Below are 14,653 nucleotides of genomic sequence, written 5' to 3'. Positions count from 1 at the left end.
TAAGCCTGTTAACAAGCAGAATCACTGAAGGAAAGAAGAGAACAGAAAAAGAGATGAGCAGAAACACAAGAACTACAACTGACTTCAGACACAGCCTTAGATGAAATCAACTGAAGAGAAAAGAAGACATTAAATCTGTGAAGATCTCAGCAGAGGAGGATTAAACAACTCCACAAACAGCATTACCAGCTTCACTTATTACTAACCAGACTGACTTTATTTCTGTCAGACTTCTACAGAAGGTTTTATTGAGAATTAACAGAGGTTTAACTCTAATGTGTTTCATTTGAAGTCACCATAACAGTGATCAGTGTTTCCATTAGATGGGCTCTTAGCTCATATTATATATATTGTCTTTTTTTGGCTGCTGTGACAGTGTGTTTGTCAAACACATTTGCAGTAGCAAAGAAAGCTAAAGTGAAATGAGATGAGATGAGATCCGCCCTGAGTACCTCAAGTCTCTGGATGTTGTGGGGCTGTCTTGGCTGACACACCTCTGCAACATCGCGTGGCGGGCGGGGACAGTACCTTTGGGCTGGCAGACCGGGGTGGTGGTCCCTCTTTTTTAGAAGGGGGACCGGAGGGTGTGTTCCAACTACCGGGGGATCACACTTCTCAGCCTCCCCGGGAAAGTCTATGCCAGGGTACTGGAGAGGAGAATACGGCCGATAGTAGAACCTGGGATTCAAGAGGAACAGTGCGGTTTATAAATTATTAACACATTATAAACAGTAACGGCGGCGATTTAAATACACCCAGCTTCCTATTTTTTCTTATCTACTTTGTACTTTTCGATAAAAAAATAAATAAAAAAATTAATAATTTTGACGCCATTAATGAACCTGTGGTGGTTTCTGCAGTGGATAAGAAACGTAAGGCATCGAAATCAAATCATTTAAGTGAGGAGATTAAGAAGATGAGGCACTTGGGAGGAGGAAAAATGCCGGCTGTTGCTTGTTCTCACACGACGCAAGAGAGGAAAGAAGTGGGCAAACTTCAAGCCAAGTCAGCTTCCCAATGAAAGCACAGTGAAAGAAGCAAAAAGGAAGGATGTGCTGAACTTGCTCTCTGAAACTGGTGTGAGTGCCAATGTGCCTTCTATAATAATGCACACTCTCAACGATGTTGACTGTGACAGTCATAAAGAGTAGCTGCCCATTGTGTCAGCCTTTTGAGAGTGACCATTCACTGATTTCTTAATGAATGATAAGTTGTTGAATGTTTTTACAAAGAATAGTGTTATATTAATGCAATGGATTTATAGTATGCACAAGACAATCAATTCAATACAACAAAGATGTCTTAAACATGAATGTAATTTTCTGTAGTCTAATACAAGAGGTGTTGTGCAAATCAGTTTTCAATCTTTACAGTTCTATTTTGAACAGTTTTACACAGATATTATATCAATGCAATGGATTTATAGTATGCACAAGACAATCAATTCAATACAACAAAGATATCTTAAACATGAACGTCATTTTCTGTAGTCTAATACAAGAGGTGTCATGTGCAAATCAGTTTTCAATCTTCTTTACAGTTCTATTTTGAACAGTTTTACACAGATATTATATCAATGCAATGGATTTATAGTATGCACAAGACAACAAATTCAGTGTGTTAAAAATGAATGTGATTTTTATTCATTGTTTAAAACCTGAAGCATAACTCTGGCATTACTCAACCCATAGCCCTGTTGAGCAAGGTCACTGTGAGCTATTGATAGATATTCCTTTACCTACAGCAGTGGTTTTCAAACTGTGGGTCGCGACCCACTTGTGGGTCACACAGTGAGAAAAGGTGGGTCGCACAAAGGCACTTAGCTGCAGCTAAATTTACGTTACGATGAGTGAAACAAAACCAGTCCGATTAATGACCAAACGACTATGAGTTTTAGCGCCCGCCAAAGTGTTATTTGATCGCTGAGTAATGTAGATGAACTGCTGCGCTTGTGACAGAGTCACAGTGCATGTTTAACTGAAAGAACGAGCAGAGAGAGTACTCGGTCGCGCGCGCGCGCTCTCTCTCTCTCTCTTCGGAGCCAGGCGAAAGTGTAAAAAAGACTTCACCGTCTCCAAACTAAGCGCTGTCTTGCTCTCTCTCCCTCGCACATATTAATCAAAATAAATCGACACGGTGGTAAAAGGTCGGAAGACCAAAGTTTCATGTGGAGCATTCGGAGATTTTTTTTTCTTACTCAATTACCGCTGGGTGTGAATTGTGCTAAATAAGTTGTTGCCTTATCTTCTCTGAAAAGCGTCCCAGACATTCAGCTGACATAAAACAACACTTCAATTAAACGAAAAAAAAACTATCCAGTGATGAAATGTTTTCTGTGTTGACACAAATCTTGGATGTCTATGTCCTAACTGCTGGGATACTCACACAACGCGCATGACACGTCCAATTCGCGAACTAATGACTCCTTTGAACGATTCATTTTAATGAATGGACAACTGATCTTTCCAACAGTGAACTCAGGAGACGTCTGAATCAGTAACACTTTACAATAAAGTTCTAGCCTATTTATTACATAAATTACATAAAAAGTAGGCTACAGTTTGCTTACTCAAGCTTAAGCTTTAAAATAAATAAAACCCCTTGTTTTTATTTGAAAACCATATGACTACATTTTTCCACACAGTGCTATCAAGAATCGATAAGAGAATCGTTTAAGAATCGGATCGATAATCAGAATCGTCAGTGGCATTATTATTATTGATAAAATCTTATCATTTCCCATCCCTATGTGAAGACGGTAAAATTATAATCAAACATTAAAGAACATACATGTTTTTAAAAGTTTTTTTAAGAGTTAAAAGTTTAAAATATTTTGCTAACATGAAGGCTTGTCACTGTCAGTCTTTTTACATCAGTGCAAAACTAGGGAATGCAGATTAAGACCATCAGCATGCATTGATTAATCCCATTGCATGTAGAAAAAAAAAAAGTGCGACCAAATCATGCTGGTGCGACCAACTGATAAAGTTGGTAGCACCAGTGCAAGTGGGTCTTGCGATTGATTATACTTGTCTAGGTGGGTCCTAGAACGAAAAAGTTTGGGAACCCCTGACCTACAGTATCAATAGCTTGTGGTGACCTTGCTCAACAGGGCTATGGGTTGAATGAAATCTTTAAAAAAAACCTTTTAGGCCTATAAGTGATATAAAATGTATACTATAATATGTGAATCTTCTCGACAGTGTTCTTAATATGACAAAGTACGTGTTTTTGTCTGTGAAACTTACTAAAAATATTATTCTAATATTATTATACTAATAAACTTACTTTGTTGTGAATTTTCAACAGTTTCAATATGAAAAATAACTTTTATATTGATTCAATGGATTAATTGCATTTTGAAAAAAAAAATTAGGGGGTGGGGGGGATATATGTTTTTATAATAAATCTTTGAAAATCAAAATCTGTATTTGAATTTTTTATGTTATTATAACCTAAAAATGCTATGTGAACGTTTGAAACAGAACATAGTGGTTTTCATCTTGCCATTTTCTTGGTAAAGAAAACACATTTTTACTCAAATTAATCAAAATGGATTTATTGTGTTTTGAAACCAAACTCTTCATATATATATATATATATATAGACAGACAATATAAAATAAGACAAATGATTTCACATATAGCGCTTGCTGAAGGCACAGGAGCTAGCGTTACACTCTTTGGGCATGCTTTATAGTTTCCTGGTTCGTGACATGGCACATCAACTGCCTATGATGGCTGTCTTTCTTGCTCTCAAAAATGTCCTCCCAGATCTCACACATCCTGTCGAGACAGGGGCTGAGGCCCGGGGAATGGAGGCTCCACCCCAAGGTTGTGGAACAGGTATGGAAGTTGTTCGGCCAGGCTTAAGTGGATCTGTTTGCATGCGTCTTGAGAGACGTCTCACTGTACACTCTGGTTCTCCTTTACGCATCCAGCTCCTCTCGGACTAGATGCTATATGGTTAATAGTGCTATGGTATGAGGCCTGCAGTACGCACTAGGGTACCGCATGGGATCTGGCCATGATGCTTCAAATCCTATCCCTGGCTCCCTTTGAGCCTATTGAAGAGGTTCCAGTCAAGTTTCTGACTCTTAAGACGTTGTTCCTCCTATCAATCACTTCTCTTAAAAGGATAGGAGATTTGCAAGCTCTGTCGGTTGCCCCTTTGTGGTTGGATTTTGCACCCGACATGGTAAAGCCGTTCCTTCACCCTAGGCCAGGGTAGATTCCTAAGGTCCTGACTAATGTGGACAGATCTATTGTATCACAGGTTTTCTTTCCTCCATTTCAAGATTCAGACCAGGAAAGAATAATCTACTGTGTCCAGCTCAGGCATTAGATGCCTACGTCCACAGAGCTGCCCTGTGGCGTAAATCTGAGCAACTGTTCGTCTGTTTTGGGTCTCCTAGCAAAGGGTCCCCAGTATCTAAGCAAAGGATGAGCAAGTGGATAGTCGAGGCTATCTCTCTTGCTTATGAGTCGGCCGGACTGCCTTCCCCTTTGATAGTCCGAGGCCACTCCACTAGGTACTGCCTGTGAGGCTCTAGTTTCAGGAGTTTCACTTCAATATGTTTGTGATGCGGCAGGCTTGTCCTCACCGCACACATTTGTTAGGTTTTACAACCTGGACTTGAGCTCTATACCAGGGGCTCAGTTGTCTTAGTGCTTTCTTCATGATTTCACACTAGACAGACACTTGTCGTTACGATGATGTTCCAATAGTGTCAATCGACGTTCCCTTGAAAGGGAACGCCTCGGTTACGACTGTAACCTTGGTTCCGTGAAGAGGGAAAGAGACGCTGCGTCGCCCTGCCACACCTCCTGCGTGCCAGTCAGGGACTTGCTTCAGCCTATCAGAAGCCAACGTTACACTGTTTGGGCATGCTTTATAGTTTCCTGGTTCCTGACGTCATCCACCTCTGACGTCTCGTCACACCATTGGACTGATTTCACACGTGCTTCACAACTTAATTACACCGAGAGTATTCACAGCATCAATAGACGTACTGTCAACGTTCCCTCTGCAGCGAACCAAGCTTACAGTCGTAACCGAGGCGTTTTTCAACTCAGAATTTACATTCCTTTTTTGGGGGGGGGAATATATTCACAGAAGGAATATATGCACAAGCATCTTCATGAATCTCACAAAACATCTTGTTTTAATTTTTGTTTAAATTTAAATTAAAATTTTAATTTTAATTTTAATTTTAATGTGCATAAAGAAACTTAACCTTATTTTTAGGATCATTCAGTTTTTTGGCATTATTTCCATGATAATGAATCACCCTCCCCTCAGATTCTCATTTCTGGAATAAGAAATTATAATAATTTATTATTTAAAAGGAAAAATATTTATATCAATGTAAAATTGAAATGAATATGTGCGTAATGTGTGCAAAGGACATTCGGAAGGACAGACAGACAGAAAGGTGGATGGATAGACAGATAGATGGACAGATAGGTAGATTGATGGACAGACGGATGGACAGACTGACAGATATATATATATATATATATATATATATATATATTTATATATATATATATATATATATATATATATATACATATATATGGATAGATGGATAGATAGCTATATGGATAGATGGAAAGATAGGCTAGACAGGTGGATAGATATGGATGGATGGATGGATGGATGGATGGATGGATGGATGGATGGATGGATAGATAGATAGATAGATAGATAGATAGATAGATAGATAGATAGATAGATAGATAGATAGATAGATAGATAGATAGATAGATAGATAGATAGATAGATAGATAGATAGAGATGGACGGATAGATTACTGTATAAGGTTTGTTTCATACTACTGAACAGAAACCCCTTTATTAAGAAAATATGACTGAATCCATAAACAGGTTATAGATACAGTTTGGGGTTTGGGTTCTCTTCTGTGTAGATTAATTACCATTTAAATTTTAATGTGGACCCTCCTTGTGACTTAAATTAGATTTCATGGAGATCAAGTTTGTAATAATTCTCAATTGCCAAACCCCAAAAAGAAATTTATAATTTCTCATTAGTTATCGTCAAAAATCATTTAATGTTCTGTATAGAGCCAAAGCTCTATTACGTAGCAGAAATGCTGTCAGTGTGAAAGCACAACTTGCTGCAGACACATTACAGACTCACATGATGTAAAATATACACATATTTGTTTACTTTATGCTAAACATAATTTGATTTTGATTTTAGGGAAAAATATGTCATTTCTTTTTGAGATTCACCCTCGAATTTAGTTCATAGTTGAGAGTTGTACGTTCAGAAATTTTAGCAATTAACTGTCCCACAAAAGAGGCTTTTAATTGTCATTAATTTAACAATAGACACAAAATGAGTGGCTGTATAGAGCTGTATATTTTTCCTTCTTATTCTACTGTCCGTCCTGTTGCGAATAGAAATTAGCTACAGTATGAAATACTACACACTTGTACATTTCATTCTTCGTGGCTTCTGTTGTACAGTAGGCACGCTCGACAAGGCACAAATCAGATTCTCGCTTCAGTCATCGATTTAGCACTGCCATATTCATCTTCAAATTCCTTTTTTTTTTTTTTTCTTTATACCTTTCTCTATTTGATCCCTTAAAACTGAATGCCACTGCATCAGTACAGGATTTAAGCTTATCAAACACTGATGACATGCTTTGTGGCTTCGCTGGCACAGGCATAATTCTTTTGCTGCACCGTTTAGATGAGTGCTGACATTGGGAAAATATGATGTACTGCTGACAGTGCAGCAAAACAGAGCTCTGTGCAAAAATTAACATTAAAGCTCATTGGAGAAAAGACAGAAAACATGCATATCTTAAAAGTTATTCACAAGACTGGGGTGAAATCAGCATTATCTAACGGATTTATGGTTAAATGCAAACAGATATCATAATGCTTTAAGGTTTTCATATAAAGACTGTTGAGAAATTAAACCCTTGTACTTTTACTCTTAACAGCGTTTCTGCTGCGTAACGGAGCTGCAGCAATTGATTTATGGGTTACTATATTGAGTATTTATTTAATAACCTCCATCAATTATAAAAAGGTTATTGGTTGTGGGCCAATTATTACAAATTAGATTTTCATGAAATCTAATTTATATGAGGAAAGGAGTCGCATTTGCATCTGAATGGTATGGAACAACCCCTAAACCTCAAACTGAAGAATATAAACTGCTTAAATGAAGTCAGTATGGAATTGAAAGTTGTGTCTGTTTAACTTGCATCAAGTACAGCCAATGTCTTTTTTTAAGCAAAGGGTAAATAGTTCACTCTAGCATTTTATGTTGCTTCATAAAAGTGTATATTGCAAAAAAAAAAAAAAAAAAAATCATCAATAGGTTTACAGTTCATTTTCTACACATGTTCTGCTGAGTTGACTGCACAAGTGTGCAGCAGAATTATTCTCAGTGTCGAAACTCTATTTTGCACTGCTTATGACATTTGAGGGCTTAAATCTTTGAACATTATGTCAAATTAATAAATAAGTAAAAACTATTCTCATTAAGTTATATGCAGAGAGTAACATTTTTAACGTATGACAAGAATGACGTTAAAGGCTCAGGGAAGAAGAAGGCGGGAACCGAGATATTTATTTTAAATTTATATTTTTTATATTTCAAATAAACAAACAACAAAATGAAAGTAAAGCAGCAGCTCCTCACAGGTGACTGCCTCTTAAACTAAGACAAAACAACAACATGAAGTCCATGTCCGATCCTCTCTCGTCTTGCACTGTCCGTCACTCCTCCTTTTATCCTCCCCAAGCTCCTCCGCGAGACTCGAGCCCGATGAGGAAGTGCTCGTTGGTCCCATCCATTTCCAAGTCATCAAAGTAATCGCTGAATGACACAGCTCCAACTCAATCTCAAGCTTCCAAGCCCCAGACTCCACCTCAGCCCTTCCAACCCCTCGGCTTCACCATGGACTACACGCATCTCGTCATTTTGACAAGCAACCACCTGCTCCAGCCAATTTACATGTGTAATGTAGAACAAACACTGAGAACATGTCTTCACATGTTTCACATAAAGACCAGTGTAGGGTTGAACATAATCAAAGATATTTGATAAGGAACAAAGACGTTTGCTTTACTGTTTCAAACCCCTCTTTTTCATACCACAATGGCCATTTGGAATTCCTAAGAGTTGTTGATAGTGATTAAGGCCTGTAGGCCGAGATGTGTGTACTTCAGGGGTCTATGAATTGTCACACATTTAGTATGGTGGGGGAAGTTGCCATCCTCAGTTTGAATGTCTCACTTTGACTTCCAGTCACACAGGATAAAAAAAGATTGAACCGTTGCTCCTGGCTCTTCTTTTCTCTGCTCTCTCTTTTTTCATCTGGGTTCCTTTCCTGGTTCACTCTTTATTTGCCTAATCTTTTCTTTGTCTCTTTCTCTCAACACTGAACCACTGTAGGCAAACCACCCTTACACCAGGCAGTGATTTTGTTAGGAAAGCAAAGGTTGCTTGATTTCCTAAAGCTGCCATATTGGGCTTTCCCAATGATCCCATTCATTGTAATATCATTGATCTGTCAAAGCTGATATTAAGCAAGGATAAGTGTTTCAGCACTGAATATTACACACTTCAGCTTTAAGAAAGTAATAAGACCAGTGATGATAATGATGATTTTGGTTTTGGACTAGTTTCATAGAGCAGTATCCGCTTATGAACTTCCTCACCAGTAACTGCTAATTATAAATAATAAAACAGTGTTATAAATGATTGCCTTTTGAGTCCTTAGTGGTTTTCCAGCAGAATGTGGGTCACATTCATTTGAATGCACTTATCGGCTCAGCTTTGGCTGTCGAACACTCATTAGGAGAAATAGTCGAGGGTAGCAATAGTTCAGCACATGAAAAGATCTCCAGGCATGTGTCTATAGAGCGGACTGTTCTCAGGGACAACTTCAGCTTCATAAACTGCTGGGTATATATATACGATTTAATTTTTTTTTTTTTTACTGTGAACTTAAGTTTACTCAGGGTTTCGTCATGTTGCCTAAGCCGAAAAGAAGAAGAAGAAAAAAATCAGCATGGGATCTGAAACATCCGCATTCAGGATGCATCACAACGTCTTTTGGAAATTCCATTGTTTTGCCTTTAAAATATGTTAACATGCATTAAACAATTAATTAATTGATGGGGATAAAAGATGCAATCAATAATATATGCTTGACCTATTTAAGACGGTTATCTTGATCTTGGTTATTGTCATTTTTAAGTGTAATGCCACCCAACTCAATAAATCCAAGTAAATAACAGTCACAGAGCAGAGAGAACTTTGAACACTTATCTTTGTACCCTCACTCTGACCTTTTCCTCTGTCTGTGGCAACTGACAGATCTCTCATATCAAATGTTTCACTAAAGGTTGCCATTATATTTGGGTTGCCAGTCATCAATCAATAGAATGCAAATGTTGTGTCTGCCTTATTTGATGTCCAAGCTGAAAATAGAACAATGGTATGTGGTGGTTACTAGTTTTCAAGTTCAGTTTGTGTCTGGCTTATTTAAAAACAGAAAAAAAACAGAAAAAAAAAAAGAAGAATATATGATGTGTGTGTATATATATATATATATATATATATATATATATACACTACCGGTCAAAAGTTTTAGATCTGTAAGATTTTGAATGTTTTTAAAAGAAGTATCTTCTGCTCACCAAGGCTGCATTTATTTGATTAAAAATATAAACAAAAACAGTCATATTGTGAAATATTATTACAATTTAAAACAGCTGTTTTCTATGTGAATATATAGTTAAGTGTAATTTATTCCTGTGATCAAAGCTGAATTTTCAGCATCATCACTCATCAATGATTAGAAATCATTCTAATATGATGATTTGATGCTCAAGAAACATTTATGATTATTATCAATGTTGAAAACAGTTTTTTTACATTTTTATTTCATGATGCTATGATGAATAGAAAGTTCAAAAGAACAGCATTTATCTGAAATGGAAAGCTTTTGTAACATTAAACAGTACCCTTCAAAAGTTTGGGGTCAGTAAGAATACTTTTATTCATCAAGGATGAGTTAAACTGATCAAAAGTTACAGTAAAGACATGTATAATGTTAGAAAATATTCTATTTTAAATAAATGCTGTTCTTTTGAACTTTCTATTCATCAAAGAATTTTGAAAAAAAAAAAAAAAAAATTACACAACTGTTTTCAACATTGAAAAAAATAATGAATGTTTTTTGAGCATAAAATCAGCATATTAGAATGATTTCTGAAGGATCATGTGACACTGAAGACTGGAATAATGATGTTGAAAATTCAGCTTTCATATGAGGAATAAATTACATTTTAAAATATATTAAAATAGAAAACAGTCATTTTATATTTTCATAATATTTCACAATGATACTGATTTTTTTTTTTTTTTAATCAAATAAATGCAGCCTTGGTGAGCAATTCTGGTTATTATTCTGAATGGGTATAGACTGTGATAAATATAACTCATATTCTGTGATAAATATTTCACATACTTCCAGGCAGGGAATTCCATTCACCAAACACTGGTAGTGCACCTCCCATCCAATAACTGCAAAGACCTCTGTGCTTTGTTACTTATGATAATCTAATAATTTTATCACAGAATTCAAACAATAAATGCCATGTTGACATTTTTAAATATGGTGTGACAGTCAAGCAGCAGCGTGAAGCATGAGACATCAGGAGGTATGTTTAAAAATACAGTACAACTTATTGAAATGTATCATTACTCTTATTTATTCGCTAAATCAGTGTTTCAATCACGGAAAGATAATAATAAACAGCTTGTGAACAACACGTATTGTAATGTTACATTTACCTCAGGACATTCTCCAAAGTTCACAGTTCATTAATATCATTCAGTTTGTTTATTGTGATTGTCATATATGGAAATAAACAGTAGTTAAATATAATAGTTGATAATAGATTATAGTAATGTACCAAATGTGAGTTATAGTCATATAGTTTATGGTTATCATACTGTCTATAGCACAATTATATGACTGCAGAAGGAAATTCAAACCATACAGCACAAAAGATAGAGGCATTTGGCCACCAAACAATCTATATCAGCTGATGTTATTCTGAATAATTGGATATTGGTGCAGAAATTTTGTATAGATGTATATCCCTGTGCGTATAATAGAGTTTTCTTTGCATTACTCTATTTTACCACTTGTAACTAAAAATGTCCTTCAATTAACTTACAATGCAGTTGAGGGGAAAATAAGTAATCTCTTAATGTGTTGGGTTCACGGCTGGGTCATCTTTTTAGATGAAATCCTTTCATTGGATGTGAAATATAGATTTGAGGGGCAAAAGTAAATCTTCATGGGAAGTTTCTGCTGTTCTGCTGTCATTAGAGGCATCAGTGCTCTGATTGCCACTGGCCAGTAATGTAATAGCAGGGTTACTGTTGCCACCACTGGTGCATCCTGTTGTGCCATCAACCCTTCATTTGTCATGCCGTCAACTTTGCCTTTGCTTCACAGAGGGTAAAACAAACCTTTGAGCCCCTTTCACACAGCGTGTTGATCCCAGAAAATTGCCGTAAAATTGCTAGAGTGCCTTCTGTGTGAACGCAAACATGTCCCGGGATTGATGCCGGGATTGATGCCGGGATCAGTCCCACAACGTGCCCTGTGTGAACAAAAGCCAGGACCAATGCCGTAAGGGGTGTCGTAGTGATAACTTGACGCACAACTTAATGACGGCTTATCGAATTAACACATTGAAAAGAAGTCATAATCGAAAAAAAGTTGTGATTTGACCACGAAACATGTTGTATATAAACAACAAAGTTAATGCCAAATCTAATGTCTGATCAGCTGCCATGTTTTTCAAAGCAATGCAAACACTTCCGCTGTTGTACCACAACATGATTTCGATGCGTACGTTACACATCACTTGATCTTTACAGGATTTGTGTGAACGCACTCACAGATTCCGGAAAATCACTGCTAAAGAACCAAAATCAAATGATCCCGGGACAAATCCCGGGACACATTATCCGTGTATTTTCCGGAATCTCTGTGTGAAAGGGGCAAGTGCTGTGAAAAAATGTGGGTTCCCTTTCGTTCGGTCACTCCTACGTCACGTCGGTCACGTCAATGAACATTGGCATGCAACATTTGCATTCCGCGCCCCGCCTGTCAGTGCGGGTATAAAGGCGGAAGCGAGCGCATACACAAATCGCTTTCTGCTTCAGAGCCGACCGGTGAATGAGCGTTTGGATTGTGTTTTGCGTGAGCTCAACGAGTCTGCTGTTTCGAGACCTCTCTGGCTGCGTTCACACTGCAGGGCTTAATGCTCAATTCCGATTTTTTAAAAAAATGCGATTTTTTTGCAAGGCTGTTCACATTTCCAATTAAATGCGACCTTTTGTGATCTCCTGTGTGAACGTGAAATGACCCAGAAGTGACCCGCATGCGCAGAAGAGTACTCAACGGTCAACGACGTCACTTGTTGTTTGCGGAAGTAGCTAAACTTCAACTAACTGTGATTCTCACACACACCGTTACACAAGAGCCAGATAAGCACAAATAAGTTAACATAACGTTAGTCTACTCTTATTCACATTGGATATATAATGATGGTGGATGTGGGCTTTTATTTATTTTTTTAATTAACGGGCTCGTCGAGGTCGACCCGTTCGGCAGATTTACCTCAGCTCGACGAATATGCAGTCTGTTTTCAAACCGACGACTACTTCAACGCAGAATTATGACGTTTTTCGCGTATCTATGATGTGCGGGTCGGATACATGCGACCTGGCCGTTCAGACTGAAGCCGCATTTCAAAAGATCGGATATGTATCGGATTTGGACCACATACCCAAGTGGCCTGGGTCGCATTTGAAAAGATCGGATCTGTGTTGTTCAGACTGTCATGAAAAGATCAGATACAGGTCGCATAGGGGCAAAAAAATCGGAATTGGGTCGTTTCAGCCTGCAGTGTGAACGTAGCCTCTGTGTTGGTGTTACGGCGCGGTAGTGATCTTCGCGATCTCCCGGATATCAACTGTCACTTCACGCAATCTGCTTCTTTCAAAGAGCTGTTGTCACAGCTGGTATCTGGTTGAGTGCACACAGTGGGCTTGCAGTTTCCCTGCTGTGTTGCCGCGTTGATCCCTGCGTGAACGTGGGGAGAGCGTCCCACACTAAGAGAGCGTTTTCTGAAAGAGCAACACTAGTGAAGATCGCGTCCGGATGACGTTTCACCCGTGTGTTTCTGATCAATATCTGCCACCGGTTGATGGTCATGATCGCTGCCTCACGTGTTTGGGCCTCGCGCACGCTGAGGCAGCGTTCATGAATGAGTCATGTTCCCACTGCGGGAACATGACCATCGCGACACTGAGATCAAGATTGAGGACCCTCAGACAAGGGGGAGTCCCTTTGGCGATTCCCCGATCTAGTTCTTCTTCTGGTTCAGTTCAGAAGAAGGCTACTTCGGCTAATCCCATTGGTGGTCTGAGGATTACTGTGAGGAATAACCCGCCGGGTGAAAGACCCCCACGGGCTCCTCAATCCTCCGTGTCGCAGCCATCGGAGTCTTCGATGGAGATGGCCAGGCCATCTCGTGTGGCTCCGGTTGTTTCCTTCGGAGCTCCACCGGAGGACCAGATGTCGATCACTGCATCGGAGGGAGAGCAGTCATCTCCTGGGGATGACAACTCGGCTGCGTTGCCCCCTTCGGGTGTGGTAACGTTGTCCAAACCGGACCCGGAAATGGCCGCTATGCTTGCCCGGGCAGCCGCGAGTGTTGGGCTCGTGTGGAATCCTCCACCGTGTCCCGAAACCCCCGTGGCTCGACGATTAGTATCTCGGGGCGGGCCATGCTGGTTCTCAGCGCGCCGCCCCAGTGCCATTCTTTCCGGAGGTGCATGAGGAGGTGACGAGATCTTGGACGGCCCCTCTGGTGGAACGGTCTGTGGCGATGCATCTGTGTCCCAAGACCGCATCCACCTGGCGGGGTAACCCCACGCTCCCCTCCCGCGCCTGTAGGTTCTCTTCCAGTCTGACTGGAAAGGCTGCTTCTGCCCTGCATGCCATGGCGCTTCTCCAGGTTCACCAGGCAAAAGCGCTCAGTGACATGCAGGAGGGTGGTACCGACCCAGGGGTGCTGCAAGAGCTGCGTACGGCGACGGACCTCGCCCTCCGAGCGACGAAAGTCACCACACGTTCCCTGGGTCGGGCGATGTCCACTCTTGTGGTCCAGGAGCGACACCTGTGGCTCACCCTGGCTGATATGAAGGAGTCGGACAAGAGTAGGCTCCTGAACTCCCCCATATCCCAGGGTGGGTTCTTCGGCGACGCGGTGGAGGACTACGCCCAACAGTTCTCCGCCGCCCAGAAGCAGTCGGAGGTGATTAAACACATCATGCCCCAGAGACAGGCTGCTGCTGGCCAGTCTTCATCGGCTGCGCCTTCGACTGCTCGTCGCCGAGGGCACCCTCCTGCTGCCGCCTCCGCCCCTGCTCAGCCTAAGCAGCAGCCTCCACCTAGGCAGCAGGGTGTCGGCCGCAAGAGAGCAGCCCAGCCTGCTCGGAGTTCCTCTAAACCCCCAGGCAAGAGGAGAGGGAAGAGACCCTGAGACGGGCGAACCAGGGGACATGCCTG

This window comes from Rutilus rutilus, assembly GCF_951802725.1.
Source record: "Rutilus rutilus genome assembly, chromosome: 14".
Classification (NCBI taxonomy): Eukaryota; Metazoa; Chordata; class Actinopteri; order Cypriniformes; family Leuciscidae; genus Rutilus; species Rutilus rutilus.
This window is presented reverse-complemented; position numbering follows the sequence as displayed.